The sequence below is a fragment of the Mytilus galloprovincialis genome, chromosome 4, assembly GCF_965363235.1.
Source record: "Mytilus galloprovincialis chromosome 4, xbMytGall1.hap1.1, whole genome shotgun sequence".
Taxonomy (NCBI): domain Eukaryota; kingdom Metazoa; phylum Mollusca; class Bivalvia; order Mytilida; family Mytilidae; genus Mytilus; species Mytilus galloprovincialis.
The window spans coordinates 57037684-57061883 of NC_134841.1; the positions used below are offsets into that span (position 1 = coordinate 57037684).

Genomic DNA, 24200 nt, shown 5'->3' on the forward strand with positions numbered 1-24200 from the left:
ACAATGTGGTACAATTAGGCAAAATGTAAATTTACAGGTTACATTGTTTTCTTTCAATACAAACCATCTCAGTGATCAGTAGGTTATACAGTGCACCCAAATGACTAGACAAGTATAAGAGAAGAAGGATAGGTCAATATAAGAAACCTACCAGGCTACTTCAGTTCAATTTAAATATTTAGATTATTCTAATGAAATAATCAAATGTCAGAGAGAAATTTTTTAAAGTGGTAGGAATACCAAAGATAACTCTCCAGTAAGATACAGTGTAGTTAAAGTAAGGAATAACAGGTTATAATACAGCCTTCAATATTTTGCTCACTTTGAACTGCATCCTACTAAGGGTACCAAAAACACTGTTATAACAATTCAAACAACATGCTTCTGACTAAAACATGTGCTTATGAATATACCTGTTTTAAAAAATCTTACATACATACCATAAAACATTACTGTAACTATACCATGTAAAAAACACTGTTTAAAAGTTAATGAAAGAACATGTTCAAATATAAAAGGAACACCTTACAATTTTCATAATTGTGAATTTTCCTTGTTCAAATAACTATGAACATACACTACAGCTCAGGTTGATTCTGCTTTGTCTACCGGCCCACCAAAGGAGTGGGCACCGGGTGGGCAAAAATTCTACCTTGTCCACTCTGCCCACCCATAGGAGTGGGCATGTAGTTCCTTTTGTTTAATCTAAAAAAACATGCAAGTACAATCACTTGAAAAAAGCAGATAAGCATTTGTAATCAATATTTTTACAAAAAAAGAGATTATAGCTAGAGTGGGCACGGGTGGGCAGGTGGAAAAAGCAAAATCAAACACAGGCTGTTGTGTATCTCAAATTCCAATAAAAACAGCTATTAAGTTTCACGTATTGCATTTCTTTTTTATAAGCACAAAAATCATTAATTTGTTATTAAGCCTAGAAACCAACTCTTTTCTTAAAAAATATCTAATATTTAATACCAAACATGCATTTTGGGTTTACGATTGCATTTCTTTTTTTAAAGAAAGCAACTCGTTCTTCATATTTCCGATTGTACTGACGCAACGTTAGATGGGCCTTTTTCAAAAAATGTGGATTTTCTTGTACAATCAATATTTCTAAAAAAGTGTAAATATTTTTATCCAATTTTTTGATACACCATTTAGTTTTTGGTGTGTGTAACAAGTTCCAGCAAATTCAATATGAAATTTAGCTACAGAAATTGCTTCCAGTGGGTTTCAAAGGGTCCAAAAACCCCAAAATTGCTTGTAGAGTGGGGTGCTCATTTTCGCCATATCTTTCCATGTTTTCTACAGTTTATGTTCAGGTCTATATGTTTTTGAAGTATACTGATATTTCTATATGAAGATAACTTCAAGTGGAAAACATTCCTAAGCTTGAAAACATGTTTGTTTGAAAATAATCATCTGTAAAGTTAGATTAAAAGGTGTTTGTTTCCTGATGTTTTGTCAATGGGGGACACATATTCGCCGTTTTTACACATCTATTCAAAACCAAATAACTGCAGCTTTATATATTTATCAAATAAATTTCATTATAGATGAACAGCAGACATTTCAAAGGTGTAAAAAAACAAAAATTTAGGCATATCAGTCAAAAAAATGCTAAGAAAAAAATCTATGAAAATCCTGTTTTTCATTCAGGAAATTGACCGAAAATCGTTGTCCGTTTTTCGATCTTTTGCAGTAAGTGCCGTAATTTTGTTTAAGTTTAAAAAATAATCATATTTGTTATACATTTATAATTTATTGGCATATTTCTTCAATTTCGGCCATCCTTTGAAGTGTTTACACCTCAAAATCATAAAACGGCGAAATTGTGTCCCCGGCGAATATGGGCCCCCCACTCTACGAAATTGAAAAACTAGTCTTTTTTAAATGCTGGTTTTAATACCCAGCGGAAATTATTATTTTTCTTTTGTTATTATAAATATATAGGTATCACTGCAGGTATGTATACACAAATACAGGGAATTATTAGATTTTATTAGCATTTTCTTTTACTTTTCATTTCGTACTTAAAAAAATGTCAACTACAGAACACAAATGAAATAATGTTGCCAATAAACAACTGATTATAATTATCCCTTGTAACTAAGGAAGTGTTCTCTACTTACTCTTCATCCTCTGATGACGTGCTTAAAGTTACAGGATGACATCATTGATTCATTTCATTATAACGTGACGGTACCCAAATTGCACCTATTTTGACAGTTTTTTTGTCTACGTTTTTTTATGATAAAGACACAAATGTCCATTCTGTGTTTATTTTGTAGCCGTATCCTTCTTTATTATAAAGGTACACCAATTTGATTTTTATTCCATATGGAATCATAGAAAAATTGGTCTAAACTGACCTCCAAACCATCAATGATTCTGAAATGAGGAGTACCCAAATTGCATCCATGCTTAAATTCACATCGTCAAAAGTCTAATAACAGAGCTTTTGTTTAATTTCTTCAAATATTTTGAACAATTGGATATTAGTCCATGCTTACTCTTCATTATTTTTTAAATGGGATACTTGTAACATATTGTATTTGCTCATTTTAAAAAGATGACGTTTTAATGACGTCGCATGGCGACGTTTCAGTACATTTTGCTTTTTCAGTAAATATACTTCATCTGTTGATAAATACTGTGAACGTTTTGTGCATATCTAAATAGTTTTACATATGTTGAAAGATGTGCTTAGTATCAAATCATAAAAATACAAATTGTTTAGTCTCTATGAAATCTTGTAAGATTTTCGCTGCTAGTTTTGCTAAATAGGTGCAATTTGGGTACTCGGTGCAATTTGGATACCGTTACGTTAGATTAGTTTTGGTGAGTACAAATTACTCCGTAATTTTATTCTATGTCAACTTTGTAACGGCAAAAACATTGATAAATTTTGGCATAAATATTTTTTTTTACATAAATCATTCAAAGTCTATAATACTGACTCTAATTCAATAAAAAACATTTATCTGGTAGTATTAGGGTCAAGAAAAACATCCAAAAACCACAAATAGGTCAACTACATAACGGTCAACTACATAAGGGATCGGTCAAAATTTATCGTCACATAGGACCGGTGCAAAAAATAAAAACATTTAATAAAAGTTACAATCCTATAGCTTTCTGACTGAAAAAAAATGATGTCCTATGTCAACTTAGTAATAAAAAAGTTGTTGTCCTATCCTAATTTTCCAATGTATTGTAAATAAAAGTATACTTAATAGAGGCATTTTACATATGTTGTCTTTATAATATGACCAAAAGAAACAGTTTCATGTTTTCTTTTGTTGATTCACATACAATTACAGGCATGGCATTATCATAAATTATACTATGAATATAGCATTGAAAAAAACAAAAACATTTCATAATGCAATCAAACCACAAATAGGTGTTTGTTAAACTGAAAAATTAATGAAGCTGCATGTATCTTATTATAGAATTTTATCAATACCTTTAAATATGAATTATAAAAACAAGCTTCAGGAGAAACATGAAACTCAATAGCATTTGGTTTAACTCTCTATATATATTTTAACCTGAAGACCCATAGGTTGCCTTGGAATGTGTTTTTTATTGGGAATGGTAATAATTGCTTTAACGTTTTCCCATTTACAGAAAATGTACCTGATGTAACCCCCGAATGTTTGCTACTTTGTTGGATGATGTAATGTACATCATGTACATGATGTATGTTTGTTGCACTTCACCATATAAGTGAAATTAAATTTTACAGCAAAACAACAAAAAACTAAATGACATGGGATTCAGTAAGCTTGATATATATCTAAGATAGCTGCATAGTTTGATGAAAATCCAAGTTGAATTTAAAAAGTTATAAAAAAAATTAAAGTGTACTATCTCTATTTTGTTCGAACTGCAACTTCTAGCTTTTTTACCTAGATTTATTTAATTCTTGAATTTGACAGCAATACAACAAAAAACAAAATGACCTGGGATTAGTAAGCTTAATGTATATCTAAGATAGCTGCATAGTTTTATGAAAATCCAAGTTGATTTGAAAAAAATATTAAAAAAATTAAAGTGTACTTAAAGTGTACTATCTCTATTTTGTCCCAATTGCAAATCCTAGCTTTTTTTACCAAGATTACTTTAATTCTTAAATTTTACAGCAATACAACAAAAAACTAAATGAAATGGGATTCAGTAAGCTTGATATATATCTAAGATAACTGCATAGTTTGATGAAAATCAAAGTTGATTTGAAAAAATAATTAAAAAAATTAAAGTGTACTATCTCTATTTTGTCCCAATTGCAAATCCTAGCTTTTTTTACCAAGATTATTTTAATTCTTAAATTTTACAGCAATACAACAAAAAACTAAATGAAATGGGATTCAATAAGCTTGATATATATCTAAGATAGCTGCATAGCTTGATGAAAATCCAAGTTGATTTGAAAAAATTATTAAAAAAATTAAAGTGTACTATCTCTATTTTGTCTGAATTGCAAATCCTAGCATCTAAGATAGCTGCATAGTTTGATGAAAATCCAAGTTGATTTGAAAAAATTTATTAAAAAAATTAAAGTGTACTATCTCTATTTTGTCCGAAATTGCAAATCCTAGCTTTTTTTTTAACAAGATTACTTTAATTCTTTAATTTTTTAGCAATACAACAAAAAACTAAATGAAATGGGATTCAGTAAGCTTGATATATATCTAAGATAGCTGCATAGTTTGATGAAAATCCAAGTTGATTTGAAAAAGTTATTAAAAAAATTAAAGTGTACTATTTCTATTTTGTCCCATTGCAAATCCTAGCTTTTTTTTTACCAAGATTACTTTAATTCTTCAATTTTACAGCAATACAACAAAAAACTAAATGAAATGGGATTCAGTAAGCTTGATATATATCTAAGATAGCTGCATGGTTTGATAAAAATCCAAGTTGATTTGAAAAAGTTATTAAAAAAATTAAAGTGTACTATCTCTATTTTGTCCGAATTGCAAATTCTAGCTTTTTTTTACCAAGATTACTTTAATTCTTTAATTTTATAGCAATACAACAAAAAACTAAATGAAATGGGATTCAATAAGCTTGATATATATCTAAGATAGCTGCATAGCTTGATGAAAATCCAAGTTGATTTGAAAAAATTATTAAAAAAATTAAAGTGTACTATCTCTATTTTGTCCGAATTGCAAATCCTAGCATCTAAGATAGCTGCATAGTTTGATAAAAATCCAAGTTGATTTGAAAAAAGTTATTAAAAAAATTAAAGTGTACTATCTCTATTTTGTCCGAAATTGCAAATCCTAGCTTTTTTTTAACAAGATTACTTTAATTCTTTAATTTTTTAGCAATACAACAAAAAATTAAATGAAATGGGATTCAGTAAGCTTGATATATATCTAAGATAGCTGCATAGTTTGATGAAAATCCAAGTTGATTTGAAAAAGTTATTAAAAAAATTAAAGTGTACTATTTCTATTTTGTCCCAATTGAAAATCCTAGCTTTTTTTACCAAGATTACTTTAATTCTTCAATTTTACAGCAATACAACAAAAAACTAAATGAAATGGGATTCAGTAAGCTTGAGTAAGTCGGCGGCGGCAGCGGCGTTAGCTAACTTTTTAAAAGCTTTATATTTTAGAAGGTGGAAGACCTGGATGCTTCATACTTTGTATATAGATGCCTCATATTACGAAGTTTCCGTCAGTCACATGTCAAATGTCCTTGACCTCATTTTCATGGTTCATTGACCACTTGAAAAAAAAGTTCAGATTTTTTGTAATGTTGAATTCTCTCTTATTATAAGTAATAGGGTAATTATATTTGGTATGTGCGTACCTTGCAAGGTCCTCATGCCTGTCAGACAGTTTTCACATGACCTCCACCTCATTTCATGGATCAGTGAACAAGGTTAAGTTTTGGTGGTCAAGTCCATATCTCAGATACTATAAGCAATAGGACTAGTATATTCGGTGTATGGAAGGACTGTAAGGTGTACATGTCCAACTGGCAGGTGTCATCCAACCTTGACCTCATTTTCATGGTTCAGTGGTTATAGTTAAGTTTTTGTGTTTTGGCCTGTTTTTCTCATACTTTATGCAATAGATCAACTATATTTGTTGTATGGAATGATTGTAAGGTGTACATGTCTAGTGGGCAGATGTCATCTGACCTTGACCTCATTTTCTTGGTTGAGTGGTCAAAGTTAAGTTTTTGAGTTTTGGTCTTTCTATCTAATACTATATGTCATAGGTCAACTATATTTGGTGTATGGAAATATTTTATGATCTTTATGTCAGTCACGCAGGTTTTATTTGACCTCGACCTCATTTTCGCGATTCATTGCTCAGTGTTAAGTTTTTGTGTTTTGGTCTATTTTTCTTAAACTATAAGTAATAGGTCAACTATATTTGTTGTATGGAAGCATTGTTAGCTGTACATGTCTGTCTGGCATGGTTCATCTGACCTTGACCTCATTCTCATGGTTCATTGGTATTTGTTTAGTTATCTTGGTTAATAAGTTTATGTGAGTTTTTAATAAAGCTTTATACTTACGACTATCAGCATAATATCAATGATTAGTAAAGAAGGCGTGTGCACTCTTGTTATTTTTACATATTGTATATTATACTTGTTATTTCAAGTTTTGTTATAAATGTATTTAAAAATTATTTCAAAGTAATCGTTTGAAAAAAAACTTGTGTCCTATGGATATTATCTGTGAAAAAAAGTGATGTCCCAACAAAAGCAATTCCGGAAAAAAGTATCTGTCCTACTGCACTTTGCACCGGTCCTATGTGTAGATAAATTTTGACCGGTCCCTAACGCAGTGAATCGTTATGTAGTTGACAAAAAGCGTTGTGTAGTTGACAATGCTGAATTAAATTCACTTTAAAATATGTTTCTAAAAAGTGTTATTTTAACCATGTTAACTGTTTTGAAAAAAGTGTGATGATTTTTATGGAAATATATATCAAGCAAAATGTAAATATTATTAAAAAAAAATTAGGGACCGAAACTAAATCCGTTATGTAGTTGACATATGTCCCATACTTGTTTCTATGTTATTTTTTAAAATATTTTTGTAGTAGCATTTAAGATTGCATATTTTTATTTCAGGTTGTATTGTTGTTAAACTATTCAATTTCATATATTAAAGTTGAAAATTGAATATTTTTTTGTATTGTTATTTCACAACTGAAATATCCACATTTTTTGAAAATGACCCAGATATTGCTACTACCACGAAAAATAGCGCTATATAAATATTTGATTAAGGAAATTTTCTTAGATAAAAAAATAAGCCCTTGACATTATTTGAGAGTATGAAGGTCTTGTGAAACAATGATAGTCCGTCGGAAGGGGGCGATAAATGACAGACCCGTGTTTTATTAAGAGAGAGCAATTTCTCTAATTGTTGTGCTATTTTCACATTTCCTGACCGGTGTGAGAAAAATATTTATTACATTGGTTGCAATGAATTACATTGATTTCCCAGTTGGATAAAAACCGATAATTTCACATGTGAAATAAACGTGGTTATTTCACTCTCTGACGTCATACAACAATAAGCGTTGTCAAGACGTCGAAAACGTCGGATCAAAACAAATTGTCAATGCGTAGGAAAAAGATATAGTTCCTTACATTTTCTACATTAATTTCATAAAAAAAGCCATTTGACAATGTAATAAAAAGAATAACAAATCGCCGTATTTGAATATCAAAAATAAGACAACGCGTGCTCGTTTAATCCATGCGTCGTTCGGTCACGCGTTGTCTTATTTTTGATATTCAAATACGGCGATTAGTTATACTATAATTCTCCTCACTAGTGAAAAATCTGTTCTCGGCAAATGATTAGTCGAAATTTGATTATGACGTCTAAATGTTTTGTTTTCTTCTGAATTTTCCTATTGTGACGTCATGAAAACAGGCGACCATGCCTGATGACGTCGCATATAAAGAACACAAGTTTCTGAAAATCTTTGAAAAAGAAGGATAAAAATCATTAGAGAAACAGATTTCTACACTATAACTCGTGTATAACGACATTTCTCCACTCTCGACAGTTAAATTTTAGTTATTTAAAGAGTAATAAAATTTAACTGTCTCGAGTGGAGAAATATAGATTCCTACACTGCAACAAGTGTATTACGATATTTCTCCACTCGAGACAGTTAAATTTTATTATTTAAAGCGCGAGGCTTGCCGAGCATTTTAAATAATTAAATTTAACTGTCGAGAGTGGAGAAATATCGTAATACACGAGTTATAGTGTCGGAATCTGTTTCTCTGATGACTTTAATCATTCTTTTTCACATGTTCAAAGATTTTCAGAAACTTGTGTTCTTTATATGCGACGTCATCAGGCAAGGTCGCCTTTTTTCATGACGTCACAATAGAAAAATTGTGAAGAAAACAAAACATTTTGACGTCATAATTAAATTTCGACTAATCATTTGCCGAGAACAGATCTTTCACTAGTGAGGAGAAATATTTTTCTCACACCAGTCAGGAAATGTGAAAATAGCACAAAAATTAGAGAAATATCGTAATACACTTGTTGCAGTGTAGGAATCTATATATCTCTTGCACATAAAAGTCACCCTTTTAGATTTCGAAAAGAGCAGGCTAAGGGCCCAGAGCCGGATTTAGGGGGGCCTGGGGGCCCGCCCCCTCCCGTTTTGGGAAAAAAATTGGTTGCTTATATAGGGATCATTGAAGCGTGACTGGAGCGGGCCCCCTCTTAGGTCAGTCAGTGGGCCTCCACTTATGAAAATTTCTGGATCCGCCATTAAAGGCTACAAGGAAGCACTCGCACCCTCAAAGTGGAAACGGATTAATATAAGTTGTAATAACTTGTTTCCCAATCCACTATGAATAAATATGTTTAAACTAAAAGAAAAAGCAGCAGAAAAGACAGTGGTTTAAACTTTTTTTTTAAATATCCTGTTTCAATCAAAAGAAAGAGAAAATCTCTTTGCTCCAAGGGGATACTAATGTAAATGAATATTATTTTTCCGTTTTAATTTAACTGTACTTAAAAAAAATATGTGCCGCTTCTGCATTTCGGTTCTATACGTAGCAAGTCAAGCAAACCGCTCATATAAATTATGCTGTATGATTGAGCTGCACGAAATAAAAAAAAGTACGAAGTTATTTATACAATGCATGAAAAATAACGTCAAAATAACGTTACCAAAACTAACACCAACACCGTACGCGACGTCTAAGGAAATTTTCTTAGAACTGCTGAAATGAACATTTCAAATTATATATGAAGATAAAGATTGTTTCTTAAATTTTCACATTATGATAGAGAAATAATAAAAATATTATATTCGTAGGCTTCGGAAGGCACAGATTATCAGAAAAAACGTTCACTTAACGTTGTCTATGGAACGCCATGACTGTCTTCTGATGTTGATTGTTTAATATGTTCGGTGCTTTATGCATTATGTTCAGTAGTATGTATATTATGTTCAGTAGATATCCTATTATGTTCAGTAGTTATAACATTATGTTTAGCAGTTTTTACATTATATTCGGTGCTTTGGTAATTATGTTCAGTAGTTTCATTATTATATGCAGTGGTATTTAAATTATGTTCGGTACTTCTGACGTTATATTCAGTACTTTCGACATTATGTTCAGTAGATTCAATATTATTTGCAGTACATCATGTAATACCTTCAGTAGTCCCGCTTTCTTTATATTCAGTAGATTATTCATTATGTTCAGTAAAAGCATCTGTATTATATTCGGTTCGTTCAACTTTATGTTCAGTGGTTGTATCATTATGATGATGTAGTAAAAGTGGTTGTATCATTATGATGATGCAGTAAAAGTCGGGAAGTCAATAACGGAAATTGTCGGAAAAAAACGAACGCGGATATTTTTGACGGACGTTTTATTCATGAACACCTTTACGTGATTAAATGAAAATGAAAGAAATGGAAGCAGTTTTAAATCGGTGTGGTTTACGTGTCCAAGTTGGCATTTTTCACCAGGAAAAATAACTCCTGACTTAATTTGTAAGTTGTCGCTACAAGATTTCGCATATTTAGGTATTATCGACAGGAGAAAAATAATGGAATAAAGAATAGCTTGTGTTCATTTCAGCAGCAATATTTTGACTAAGATAGCTCGAACAAATGCCTAACGGATTACTTTTTTTCAATCCGTTCATGTCCGCTAGACGTCCGTTCTTATCTGTTAGACGTCCGTCCATACCCGTTGCATGTAAGTTTAGCGTACGTGTAATCCGTCGACGTCCGTTCTGTCTGGTGGAAAATTTTGAGCATGTTCAAAACTTTGAACTGACGTCCAATGGATAAAATGTCCGTTGAACGTCCGGTAGGCGTCTGTTTTGTACGGTACTCGTCCGTTTCGCTTCCGTTTTGTATTCGTAACGTGTCCGTTATACATCCGTTTGAGGTTTGGCAGATAAATTCACAAACGGACTTCTAACGGATAAAACGGATGTTGAACGAATGTGAAACGGACTTCTACCGGACGTATAACGGATTAAACGGATGATGAACCCATCTTAAACGGATAAATTCCAATTGAAAATTTCGCGTCTGAAATGCCAATTAGCCTTTCTTTAGATTCATGAATTCTTATTATTCATAATCGATCTTAGAGTAAGGGCACGTCTTCACAATCAAGCAGCTTTTATTCAGTTCAGACACTGCCCTTTGGCGGCACTAGCTTGTGGTATAACGGATAAAATTGATGTTGAACGAATGTGAAACGGACTTCTACCGGACGTATAACGGATAAAATGGATGATGAACGGATCTGAAACGGATAAATGCCAATTGATAATTTCGTGTCAGGATTGTCAATTATGGGTACGTCAGATTTCTTGAGGTTCATGAATTCTTATTATTCATAATCGATCTTAGAGTAAGGGCACGTCTTCACTATCAAGCAGCTCTTATTCAGGCAAGACACTGCCCTTTAGTGAAAGCTTGAAGTACAAACCAAAAACCTTAATTGGCTTAAATTTAGAGGGGGATACAAAAGATTTTAAGTTTTCATGAAAAGAAATTAGGAGCCGCAAAGCACCCACCACCTTTAACCGGTACAAAAAATGAGAAGTCTCTTGCGTAATTGTCTCTTTTTATTTTGTTATTCATTGGAACGCTTTATATCAAAGGAGAAAAGGGGAGGGTAAACACACAATTGATCATGCCAAGAAATTGCCTCCGTTGAAATTCTGCAAACGTCCCATAGAGCAAATTACATGGATGATTAATATTGACCATTTGTATATATAGCTGTGTTCTAAATGATACGTACATGAAGGTCCTAAATTAATTTGTTGAATGAAATCAAATCTTTAAATACTAATGGGTGCCGTAGGAGATCGACCGGAATTTTTAGCTCGGATTTCTTGGCATGTAACAGATAGAAAACTCAGGATTAGAATTCATAGAACAAAAAAGGGGCAGTGGCAAATATTTCATGTATATTTTGAACACAGAGAGAATTACCCCGGCACCCTTTGCCGTAAAACTTTCTTTTTCTTATTTGTGCCTTCGGACTTAGGCTATTTCTTTCTTTGCGGGCGTATACTCCAAGCAAACAACATGCATGTGTATAACGGCACTTTAGATTTTCGTATTAAATAAAGAAAGTTGCCGGTCCGGTGCATGAACAGATTGGTTAGAAAGCAATGTGTTAATTTTAATTAGATTGGAAAGCTTAATTCAAGGGTTGAAAAAAAAAGAGCACAAAGGGGGGGGGGGGGTAGTCCACAGGGAATGTTTTTAAAACAGTTAAATCGATTTCAAGCAGGGATTCCAGTGCTTCTTTGGGAATGAAAAACTTGTTATAACTCTTAGTCAAAATATTGCTGCTGAAAATTACAGATGATTATTAACATGAACCAAAAGCATACACCAGAATATTTATGTAATCTTGTACCTCCTTGTAAAACCAACTACCCGTTGCGAAATGGTCATGATAGTATTGTTCCATTTTGTAGACTTTCCCTTACTACTGAATCGTTTATTCCCTCTACTATACGTGAATGGAATAAACTTGATCCAAAAATTCGCAGTGTCGACTCTATTTCTAAATTTAAGAAAGAATTAAAAAACGATAGTCTATTATGTAAAATTGAAACGTTTTATTTGTACGTCCCAAGGAAATTAAATATAATCTTAACGCAATTGCGATGTTCCGCTTCATTCTTAAACAATGACCTATTTAGAGCTAATATTATAGATGATCCTTCTTGCCATTGTGGGTCCGATATTGAGGATGTCTACCATTACTTCTTCGTTTGCCCAAAATACACATTATGTAGAAAAACCTTATTCCATAACCTTAACTGGCTATCTGAAAACTTTGTTTTAGATACAAAACTATTAATTTGCGGACACTTGGAACTTTCGAACGAACAAAATATTCAAATTTTCAAACATGTTCAAAATTTCATAAAAAGGTCAAACAGATTTCTTATGCCTTGATAGAGCGTTATTATTACTGACACGGAACGTCATCATTGTCATCAATTCACAAGTCATCGTCACAGATTTATACGACTTTTCAAACTTTCTTTTTCTCTTTTTACTCTCTATCCTCTTTGTTCACCTATCAAAGCTAGTATTATACTGCACAAATTGTATGTTTTATATGCATGTCCATTATATTATACTATTATTGTAACTTTATATTGTATTATGGAGAAGACTTCATAAGTATGATTTACTTGTGTCTAATCCATTTTGTTTTGATTCAGCAAATAAAATATGTTTAAACTAATTGCTGCTGAAATGAACACAACCTATTCTCAATTCCATTATTTTTCTCCTGTCGTTCATACCTAAATATGCGAAATCTTGTAGCGACAACTTACAAATTAAGCCAGGGGTTATTTTTTCCTTGTGAAAGATGCCAACTGGGGAACGTAAACCACACCGATTTAAAACTGCTTCCATTTCTTCCATTTTAATTCAATCACGTAAAGGTGTTCATGAATAAAACGTCCGTTAAAAATATCCGCGTTCGTTTTTTTCCGACAATTTCCGTTATTGACTTCCCGACTTTTACTAAATCATCATAATGATAAAACCACTGAGCATAAAGTTGAACGAACCGAATATAATACCAATGCTTTTACTGAACATAATGAATAATCTACTGAATATTAAGAAAGCGGGACTACTGAAGGTATTACATAATGTACTGCAAATAATATTGAATCTACTTAACATAGTGTCGAAAGTACTGAACATAATGAAAAATGCACTGAATATAACGTCAGAAGTACCGAACATAATTTAAATACCACTGCATATAATAATGAAACGACTGAACATAATAACCAAAGCACCGAACATAATGTCAAAACTACTGAACAAAATGTAATAACTACTGAACATAATGTAATAACTACTGAACATAATATACATACTACTGAACATAATGCATAAAGCACCGAACATATTAAACAATCAACATCAGAAGACAGTCATGGCGTTCCATAGTTGTCCCATGTAAAATGTTCACGCAACTCTTCGAAATTTTGCAGGAATTTTCTATGATGTGATATATTTCAGTACTGGTTTACATGGCCATCTCATTATAAAATTAGCATAGATACTTTGAAAGGAATATGTATAAATGACTGTCCCAGGGAAAATTTAGTTAGAAAACTTGAAACATTTCAGTTAAAAGAATAAAATTTAGACATATAATTTATTAAATTGTAAGCACGATCGTTTTTCCCTTGAGCGGCCCCCAGACCCCCTGCCGATTGGTGCCTACAGTTGACTGAATACCTAGCTACGCCCCTGTTCATCACTGGAAATTCTTGCTAAGTACTTCAATAATAGACATCAATAGGATGCTGAGCTAGTCCTGCTCTTGCAGCTATATTGACAGATTGCATTTGCACAATTTCTCCACTTGGCTTCTATCAATCATTGCTAGAAGATCAAATTTACTCATGTCTTTAATTTGTGCTCGTGACGTCTATCAACATACGATCATTGAATATATGTAAACGTCATAATTACAAACAAAATATCAGTATGAGAGCAAAATTTTATATAGATAAATGATTGTTATATTTTTCCGACTGTGCGAGGGCTATATAGTCGGTCAACATGGTCAAGGTCGTTAAAAACTTCCATCATCGCTGTCTATGCAAGCAATCTTAAAAGTATTGATGCAGTGACCTATCATGTATTGGCATACAATAATAGCGCTGTACAAGGGATCGACTATATTCTGCTACACACATATATTATCTATCTTTATTGTTTGATTTACTTTCTAATTGTGGTAAGTTGATAATCTAATCTGGAAATTGAATTAAAATGTATGCTTAAAGCTAACAAATGTTGTCATCCTCATATGCAATTTCGTCTGTCTTTTCGGTAATTATACTATTTTGGAGTAGGGGGTGCTATTTGGTCCATTGTTTAACTTGATTAATATTCGATACATTTTGTAGAATAATGTTGGGTAACTTACTTTCGAATCTTTCTTTCTTTAGGCAATTCTTTCATATTATTGACCCTATTTCTCTGTCGCTTGTATTTTAAAATATCAGATTGTGTATTGGAATTCAAAGCCTTTTTTCTTAAACGATTTCTAATGCTTATTTCTCTTCTAAGCTCGTTATTGAACCATGGTTTTTTCGGGTGTTTTTTTTTTTCGTATGCATGTTACTTAACTTCCTCGCAATGTTCAAAGAAGTTACAGTAAATATTTCACATAGTTCATTAACATCCCTGTCAGCGAGAAGAAGTGCATATAGTGATACAAATCCGTTTCATTCATTATTTTCAAAAAATCGTCTTTATCCATCTTATCATATATCCTTACTTCTCTTTTGAAAGTGCGTGACCTTGCTGATGGACACTTGAAAGAAATATTACTGCAGCATTTTGATCACTAAAAATTATTTTCAAAGGTATTATTTAAAACATCTGAAAAATAATATGATATACAGCCACTTATTATATAGGGTCTAAGAGTGATTCAAGAGTGTATTAATATTATCAGTTACTCTTGTTGCTTTATTAAATACATTTCTTAGATTGAATAAATCCCAAATGTCAATAAGTTTGTAATTTAAATGAAGAAGAAAAAATTCAATATTTACTAAATCCATTATCGCCGTTACAAACAAATAAGTTAGGATCCTTCTTGAAAAAGTCATTAGAACTGAGGGCAGGGGACTTGTTTGTTGTTAAAAAAAAAATTTGATGCTGTTGTTATTGTGTATGTTTAATATGTATGTTTATTGTGTTTATTGTGTTAATATATGTTGGTCACAAACTGTAAAGTTTATATGACAATAAAATATTTGATTTTGATTTGATTTGTTATTATTGACATTAAACAAATCAGAATTGAAATCACGAGTGACCAATATATTTCCGTTTATTTAAAAGGCAGTTCGAACTTTCTATTGCATGATTTAATCGTGCACAGAAGTTGGTGTCCGCATTCGGTGAACGATGTGAATGACCGAGAAGGAAATTTACCTTTAGCTCGTTATTCAACCCAAAATGTTTCATCAAAAGGATTTTCTTACGGACAATACTCTAGAATCCAAATGTGTTTCAAATACATATTAATACAGCTTTATCGATCTCAATACAACTGATACATCTGGAACTAGAAGGTGTATCCGATATGTTATTTTCATCCAGCAAACAATCTTGGGATTTATTGACTAGAAAAAAATAGTGAAAGAACACAGAAGGAGCAATATGTAAGTTACATTTTATTATTTCTAAATATGTATAACAGTGATAATTCTTTTCCTCTTGCAATTTAGTGCTGACTAATAGGATGACAATAGTATTGGGGGGGGGGGGGGGGGGGGGGGTAAGGAAAAGGGAGGTCACAGTGAAAGTTTTAAAGCTTGGAATAGTTTTGTAATTCTAAAATTTTTCACATAATATACCCATTACTCAAAATGATACTCGTTGCTTCAGCTTGTTGCTGTTGAAATAATTTTGATTCAAAATCAAATAATAAATATAATGCAGAACTACTTGTTTGTTAACGATGTCCTTGTACTCTTTAAGAAAAACTGATAAAAAAAATAAGTCAAATTACGATTTTGGTCTATCTTCAGGCGTGTATAATTTGGTTACAGAAACAAGCCATAATAATTTATTCTTATGTTGTACTGTTACACCACTGTCCGGTGTAAGGCGAGGGTTGGGCACCCTTTTACATGCATAACCCTGACTGCCATATTCTGTATGTGTCTGTCACAAGTCAGGAGTCTGTAATTGAGTGGTTGTCGTTTGTTGTTAGATTTATTATTAGTTTTCTCTTTCTAAAAGTTATACATGATTTTTCATTTCGGGGCCATTTAAAGCTGACTATGCGGTATGGGCTTTGTTCGTTGTTGAAAGGCGTACTATGAGCTATAGTGTTTCATATTTCTGTGACATTTGGTACCTTGTGGAGAGTTGTCTCATTGGCAATCATACTCCTTTTTATTTTATGTTTGATGTAATATTGTAAGACGGTAAAAGTAGATAATTGTGCTATGCTACTATGGTCTAAGTATAACGATTGAAGACACTGGCTAGTACGGTTACTTGGAAATTAAGAAAAACAATATTGTTACATTGGAGACTAACTGCCGGAATGCAAGGTTGGGTAAGGAAACGATTAATTACGAATGTTACAATAATTGAGTCTACGGTTACATTGCGTTATTGTTACATTAATGTACTTCAATGTACCTAAATCTGTAACATGTTTCAGTATAATGTTTTGAAATCAGAAACATGATATAATGTAATATAAAAACAATATATTTAAAAAAATCTGTTTTCTGTTTCTATATTTAAACAAACTGCCGTCAACGATCATATAGGCCTACCGGTAGTTGATGTAGCAGCTCATTCCTTTGTAGATCTGCAAAATCCATTCACTACAAGGTTCACGTATCAGTCCGATATGTGGTTTAATTAGAACAAAAGAATTCGACCTCTTGTGTTTAGAAGGTAGAAAAGTGAAACAAACTTTGTATACGGTTGTCAAGATGTCACAAAAGTAAAGTAATTATAAATATTTGCATTCACGTTGTTTAATTTTCATATTGTACAATTGTTAACAATGCAACTTGCAAACAATCGTTTTTAAAACGACCATAAGTCAAGCTGTTACGTCATTAACGGGGTCTCCTTAAAAACTGCTACTTTTTTTTGCCCGACATAGAAAAAATCTGGGGAAAATTACAAAAATTGAGAAATGAATTGTCAATCGTTTAAGACCATTCCCAAAGTGGCACACCTAAAATTGACATTTGGACGCAATTTCAAAGTTGGATGTTATATGACGGGGTTTTGTTCATAAATTTACGCATCGAACACACCCGTCCTATATATGTAACATCACATGACTTTTAAGTGATTAAAACTATTTTTTTAGCTCACCTGACCTAAAAGGCCATGTGAGCTTTTCTCATCACTTGGCGTCTGTCGTCGTCGTCGTCGTCGTCATCGACGTCGTCGTCTGTCGTCGTTAACAATTTTTCAAACATCTTCTCCTCTGAAACTACTGAATGGATTTGAATGAAACTTAAAACGATTGTTCCTTAGATTATCCTGCACAAAGTGTGTGCTTCGATTTTTGATCCGTCAAAAAACATGGCCGCCGTTACTTAAAATAGAACATAGGGGTCAAATGCAGTTTTTGGCTTATATCTCAAAAACGGAAGCATTTAGAGCAAATCTGACATAGGTAAAAATGTTCATTAGGACAAGATCTATTCGCCCAAAAATTTTCAGATGAATCAAACAAACCATTGTTGGGTTGCTGCCACTTAATTGGTAATTTTAAGGAAATTTTGCAGTTTTTGGTCATTATCTTGAATATTATTATAGATGAAGATAAACTGTAAACAGCAAAAATGATCAGCAAAGTAAGATCTACAAATAGGTTAATATGACAAAAATTGTCAATTGACCCCTTAAGGGGTAAATGTCCTTTAATGACAATTTTTCACAATTTGTTCATCATATTTGCTAACTTTAAAAAATCTTCTCCTCTGAAACTACTGAATGGATTTGGATGAAACTTAGCATGATAGTTCCTTATATTATTCTGCACAAAGTGTGTGCTTCGATTTTTGATCCGTCAAAAAACATGGCCGCCCTTACTTTAAATAGAACATAGGGGTCAAATGCAGTTTTTGGCTTATATCTCAAAAACGAAAGCATTTAGAGCAAATCTGACATGGGGTAAAAATGTTCATTAGGTCAAGATCTATTAGCCCTGAAATTTTCATACGAATCAAACAAACCATTGTTGGGTTGCTGCCACTTAATTGGTAATTTTAAGGAAATTTTGCAGTTTTTGGTCATTATCTTGAATATAACTGTAAACAGCAAAAATGATCAGCAAAGTAAGATCTACAAATAAGTTAAATATGACCAAAATTTTTTCACAATTTGTTCATCATATTTGCTAACTTTAAAAAATCTTCTCCTCTAAAACTACTCAACCAAATTCAACCAAACTTCAACTGAATGATCAGTAGGGCGTATAAAATAAAGTTTGTGTTTTATTTTCTATTTTGTCTAAAAACATGGCCGTCATTCTTTATTTATAAACAGTAAGTCATATATATTTGTAATATTGAAGAATTGTTAGCTGTACATGTTTGCCTAGCATGGTTCAATATGTTCAATAAGGCATTGTTTACCAGGTGAGCGATTCAGGCTCTTGAGAGCCTCTTGTTTAAATAATATTTGCATGTTTGACATGTTTTTTTCTTAAACAATTACATTTACATCGACAGTCATAATTTCTGTATTATTCAAAAAAAGGTATTGTTACACATTTTGTTATATCTTAGTTATACAGTAACCCGGATTGGTTGATCATTGTGAAGTTGCATATATTTATATCGTTGTAGTCCTTTTGTTTGTGTTAACCAATTGTTGCTCGGAATTTTTTTTATACATCATTTATTGATCTTGTAATTTCTTGTAATTTAGTTTGCGTCTTATTTCTTTGGTGTCATATTTTGGCTATGTTTGTTTTCGATCATACAGTATAATAAGTCGGTAGTTGCCCTCGAATGGATTTTTTTTTATTTCTTGTGACTCTTTGCGTCTTATTTGTTGATTGCAGTTGGTTTTTGTTTTGTGTCATGTGGAGATATGGTGTGATTTTGTTTTTCTTTTGATGTATTTGCATCTTAGATTGGGATTGCATCTTTCGAACGCTATGTGTTATTCTTGAACGGATAGCGTGTACTCCTTGAACGCCATGGAGTGTTTGAATCTGGAACATGTCCTTGTGAGCAAATTTGTATGCCGTTACGCGTTCTAAGCCTTGTAACACTTCTGGAACGCTCAGACTGTGTTCCAGAAATATGTGTTAATATCCAGAACACATAGTGTATATTACTGGAACACAATTTTACATGTTCCAGAAAAAGTGTTATATTCTCTGAAACATTATTGTGGTCTTGTAAAACAAATATTTCAAGTGATTAAAACGTCTTTAATTGATTAAAAAAGAAAACATTTAAAAAAAAGTACAATAAAATGTGAAATATTGAAGCAACTTTAAAATGACAAGTTAGAAAAGTTAGAAATATAAGGCCTAAATTAAAATATTGATTGTTTGCCCTTTTCCGACCGTATATTTTGAAACAGGGTAGGTAGGTAGGTAAAATATTTTATTTTTTTCCCAAAAAAAATAACTTGACTCGGTATATTTTTTTGTCATGGGTAGGCAGGTAGGTATAATATTTTATTTAATAGATACAAAATCTGCATAATGTCATTTTTGTCTGTTTTGCTTTTGCAAATAAGTTTTCTGGGACTATTAGTTTTGAAAAAAAAAATATCGCGTAGAATGTGAAGCTAATTCATATGCACTACAAATATCAAAATATAGAGCCGTGTCGCATATTTTCAACGTTTATATGCCTGGAACTTTTGAAGAGTTTGAACTTGCACTTATATTCTGTACTACGTACATTGTACTGTCACGGAATAGAAGATCCTTCATAATATAAGTCCCAAATGGAAACAATATTCTGGAATATTATTTCCACTGGAATAAATATTACAGAAAATTTTCCTAACCTGCTAACGGAATAAATGATATAGACTATTGTTCCAACAGGAACAGATAATATGGCATTGTTTATAACAAAGTTTCCATTGGAACTTCTGTTAGGTGGAAAAAATATACGTTGACAGTAAGCTTACCTAAAGGGTAAGATATGTCCGGGAAGACATACATTACTAGTAGAAAAAGTCCCTAGAGTGTTTAAAATTTCGTGTGTGCCTTTGTTTCCAATAAAAATGCTACAAGACTTAAAACTCAATTGTCACGTATTTTACATCGCATTTATAAATAATCTGTATGGAAAAATTGGCAATTTTACTGCCAAATATTCTCCACTTTACAGGCTTTTGTCACCTTTGGTCCATGTCGGATAAAAATAATATAGCGGCATCGTTAACATAATCATCCTGATCTGCTGATCACAAAAGGTCATCCCTACATAGAATACAACGTCCGTTTACAAAATAGTTTGTACACACGTTGATAATTTTGTATCAAACGAACTTTTTTAAAATGAACTCTGCTCTTCAGATATAAAGGTACAGAGTAATGTACGTCATTTCATGATTTCAGAAAGCGTTCAACATCGATTTCAAACATATGCTTTGAAACTTCAACTGTTCAAATGCAAGTGTTCATGTCAAATGCTCACGTGATACCAAATGGACTGGACCTTATACGTTAAAAAGATAAAACCCGAGGATTCCGATAAAAAAGTTTTGAGTGGGAAATACAAATATAAGATTTTTAGTAGGAACGAAAAAATAAAATAAAATATAATCTTGCTGGTAAATACAAATAAAAGATTTTCAGGCGGAACAAATTTATAGGGTCGGTCGGTAAAGGGCAAACAAACAATATTTTAATTTAAGCCTAACATTTGTAATTTGTAAAATGTGTCCAAATATTTACTCATAAACAAAATGTTCGTCATATATTTAAAATTATTATGTTACAACAAAGTCTAGTGTCTTATGAACACAGTGTAACTCATCGTTTGCAACTTCTTAAGTCAAGCACTGTTCTGAATTTCTTGACAAAATACTGATGCCACTGGCTCGTTTATCACCAAAATGTTCCATAATCCACTGTCTGCATAGCACTCAGATGGTCAATATCAAACATAAAATACCCTGTGTATATGCTGCTAGTAGTCGAGTTGGTGTTCATGTAACACTGCTTCCTTGGACACTTTTAAGCATAATTTGAGTCGCCTACAACTGATTTTGAGCTTCCATTTTTAGAGGATTCGTCTATTACTCTTTAACCTTGTTATCCATTAACCGTAAGTTCTAAAATGTAAAATATGAAGTGTATGAGTAAACAAATTATTCATTATGTCGACATTCCTTAAGAATTAGAAACTCCTATTTCGTTTTTGTAATTCCATTATATTGTCAGCATTATAAGATAAGATGCATTTGTTAAAGAGTGGTATACATGTATTTTCAAGTATATGTGCTCTCGTGTTCTATATCTTTTAAAAAAATGATAGGAAGTGTCCAGCAAGTGCTCATAGGTGTTTTAGGCAAAGCTTTATCGTCAACTTAGACTTGTCACTAAATTAAACTCTAACATTTCAAGAAACTAATTACCATTTGCCTGTATTTAGAAAGATATGTAGTATTTTTTTCACTTATGATCTGTATACGGATATAATTGATGTAATTGCATCGAATTAAGCTGATTAATGTAAACAAGTGAATGGTGTACATTTTATTGATAAATCTGCAATAACAAAACTTGTAAGAAGTCAAAGGACACTCCTATTAAAAATTCTTAAACTAACATATAGTACTTTTATGGTGCAGGATAAGTAGTCATCTCTTGAACTGCAACATGTTCTCTTTATTCTCGAGGTATGCACGAACAATTATCCTTACGTACTGTAGTTACATGTTTGTACCCTATAAAAGTAACATAGGAAAACATTGCAATACATGAATGCAGTGCACAAGGGTGGACATTTGCTAAAATGAATTACTAATTACAAAGTTATTATAAATAACATATACATGAGAAATTTAAAATTTGTGTTGCAGTATGCCTTTTTTACAAACTTCTGTCTTGACATTGCAATGTCATGACAGTTTTTGTATTTGTGAACACATCCTTATGCATTGGTTTTATTTGATTAAAAATGTACATCCTCAAAAGTGTAGATGATCGTTTGATCTTCTTAATGCTTTCTATACACAATGTTTGAGTCATGTTTGGAATACATGGCGTTCGGAGAAAACGATCAGCTTGACTGACGCATCACGTTCGAGACCAGAACACATTTACAATAGCAAAGATATCATTTAACATTTACGTATAAATTTACAGTGTTAATTTTTTTTAAAACATGATAATTTGAATGTATTCTCTCAAAGAACCGCCTTCTTTTTTAATCGAATTATGACATTACAGCACAGTTAAGGGGGAGGGGAGGGGGCAGTTTTGTGTTCGAACAAAATATTCTTCTTACATTTATACTTCAGTGTGTCCTGCCCAAGTAGACATTTGTTGATTTCATACTAAAACAAATATTTTTTATGTTCGTCATGTGTTATAAATAAAGATACACATACCTATTATATCAAGTTTTGTTGTTAATTTTCTTCAGTGAAGCTTCTCAAGTTCAATCACGATCAAAAACCAAACTTCCGGTACATTAATACGTCACAAGCTGTTATGTACGCTGACATGTTTGGAACACATGGCGTTCGAGGAAAATGGTAAATTTGAACGTATCATGTTCGACACCAGAACGCTTTTACAATTAAATAGCAACGTTTTCATGAGCATTTACGCATTTATATTGTTAAAAATAAATACCAAAAGAACTTAAGTCGTTTAGAAAAAGATTTATATTAAAAATCAATCAATTGCACGCTTATAAATACGCTCTTGTAAAATATATCATTTTTTTTTACCAGACTATAATTTGCTTATATGCCGATACAGCTAAAATAAATTTATCGTCAAATCATAGTACGAATCACCCTTATTCATCGTCTTTTTGACTCTGAAACAATGAACCCCCCCCCCCCCCCAATTACAATATTAGAACATTTTTAGTGTTCATTTTAGAACACTTGTCTTGAATATGTGCGTTAAAAGACTGAACACAATGTGTTATATTCTTTAACGCTGGCGTTCAATGTGGAACACTAATGTTAATAACTGAACATATTGTGTTTAAAATTGGAACGCGTCCAGACGCGTCAGGCGTCCGCAATATTTGCAGTGTATAAACTACACAGTGCAGCTTCCAACAAGAATACAAGATTTATTGATTTTCAAAATGCGACCAAAATTAAAAATTTGCTCGCAGCGGAAAAAATTCAACAGTTTGATTTTCATTGAAATAAAATAATTGTTATGATTTACACACCGTTACTTTTTCCAATATAAATATTCGAACTATTTTGTTTGTTGTTTCCTTTATAAATTTACACCATTTTTAAAAAGACCACGCGTCTTCGATATTTAGAAGACTATAAAAGCGATGTTCATTATCTTTCTTCTGCTGTAAGTTTAATTTAGTTATTTTGTGTCATAATTGCCATCTCGTATGTTTTAAATTTGAATAAAGAAGATTCAGGTTGTCTTATACGTCAATGATACACACAAAAAAAAAAAAACGATAACAAATAAAATAAGGTGCAACATTCATTCTCCATGAAAAGAATACATCACATGGATGTAATTTTTGTAAGAAAAATACCAATTTCGTGAGAAGTTGTGTGTTGGACTTGAAGAGCCAAGGCAAACTGACAAATATCTGAATGAACGAATCGATTTATGGTATATAAAAAAAACAAAGCCCACATCACAACGTAGAAGTTTTTGTTCTCTTAATCAATAAGATATTTTCTGAAATAACGCGGGTCCCTATTAACTTAAAAGTTTTTTTGTTTTTTTTTACCATGAATAAACTTTTTTTTTATTATTATTATTTATTGATATCAGCTCTGGACATTAATATTCTTAAAAGTGAAACTGTTGTAAGTGATGGTATAACAATTATTTAAAATAAATTCCTTAAATGATTTGTGAAAAGAAAGTTTCATTTTATGTATCAAAATTTGTAACAAATGATTATTTAAATCCCCACTTGAAGGCCTCCGATAGACTGA

At 32.0% G+C, this 24200-nt stretch overlaps 1 long non-coding RNA gene across 1 annotated transcript; it reads right to left on the reverse strand.

Annotated features, from left to right (window-relative positions):
* Positions 1-19517: 19517 nt before the first annotated feature.
* Positions 19518-22958, reverse strand: LOC143072510 (uncharacterized). Its single transcript, XR_012977214.1, has 3 exons — positions 22650-22958; positions 21866-21983; positions 19518-21368 (listed from the first exon to the last, which is right to left on the reverse strand). It is a non-coding gene; the product is annotated as an uncharacterized LOC143072510 (long non-coding RNA).
* Between the last annotated feature and the right edge of the window lie 1242 nt (positions 22959-24200).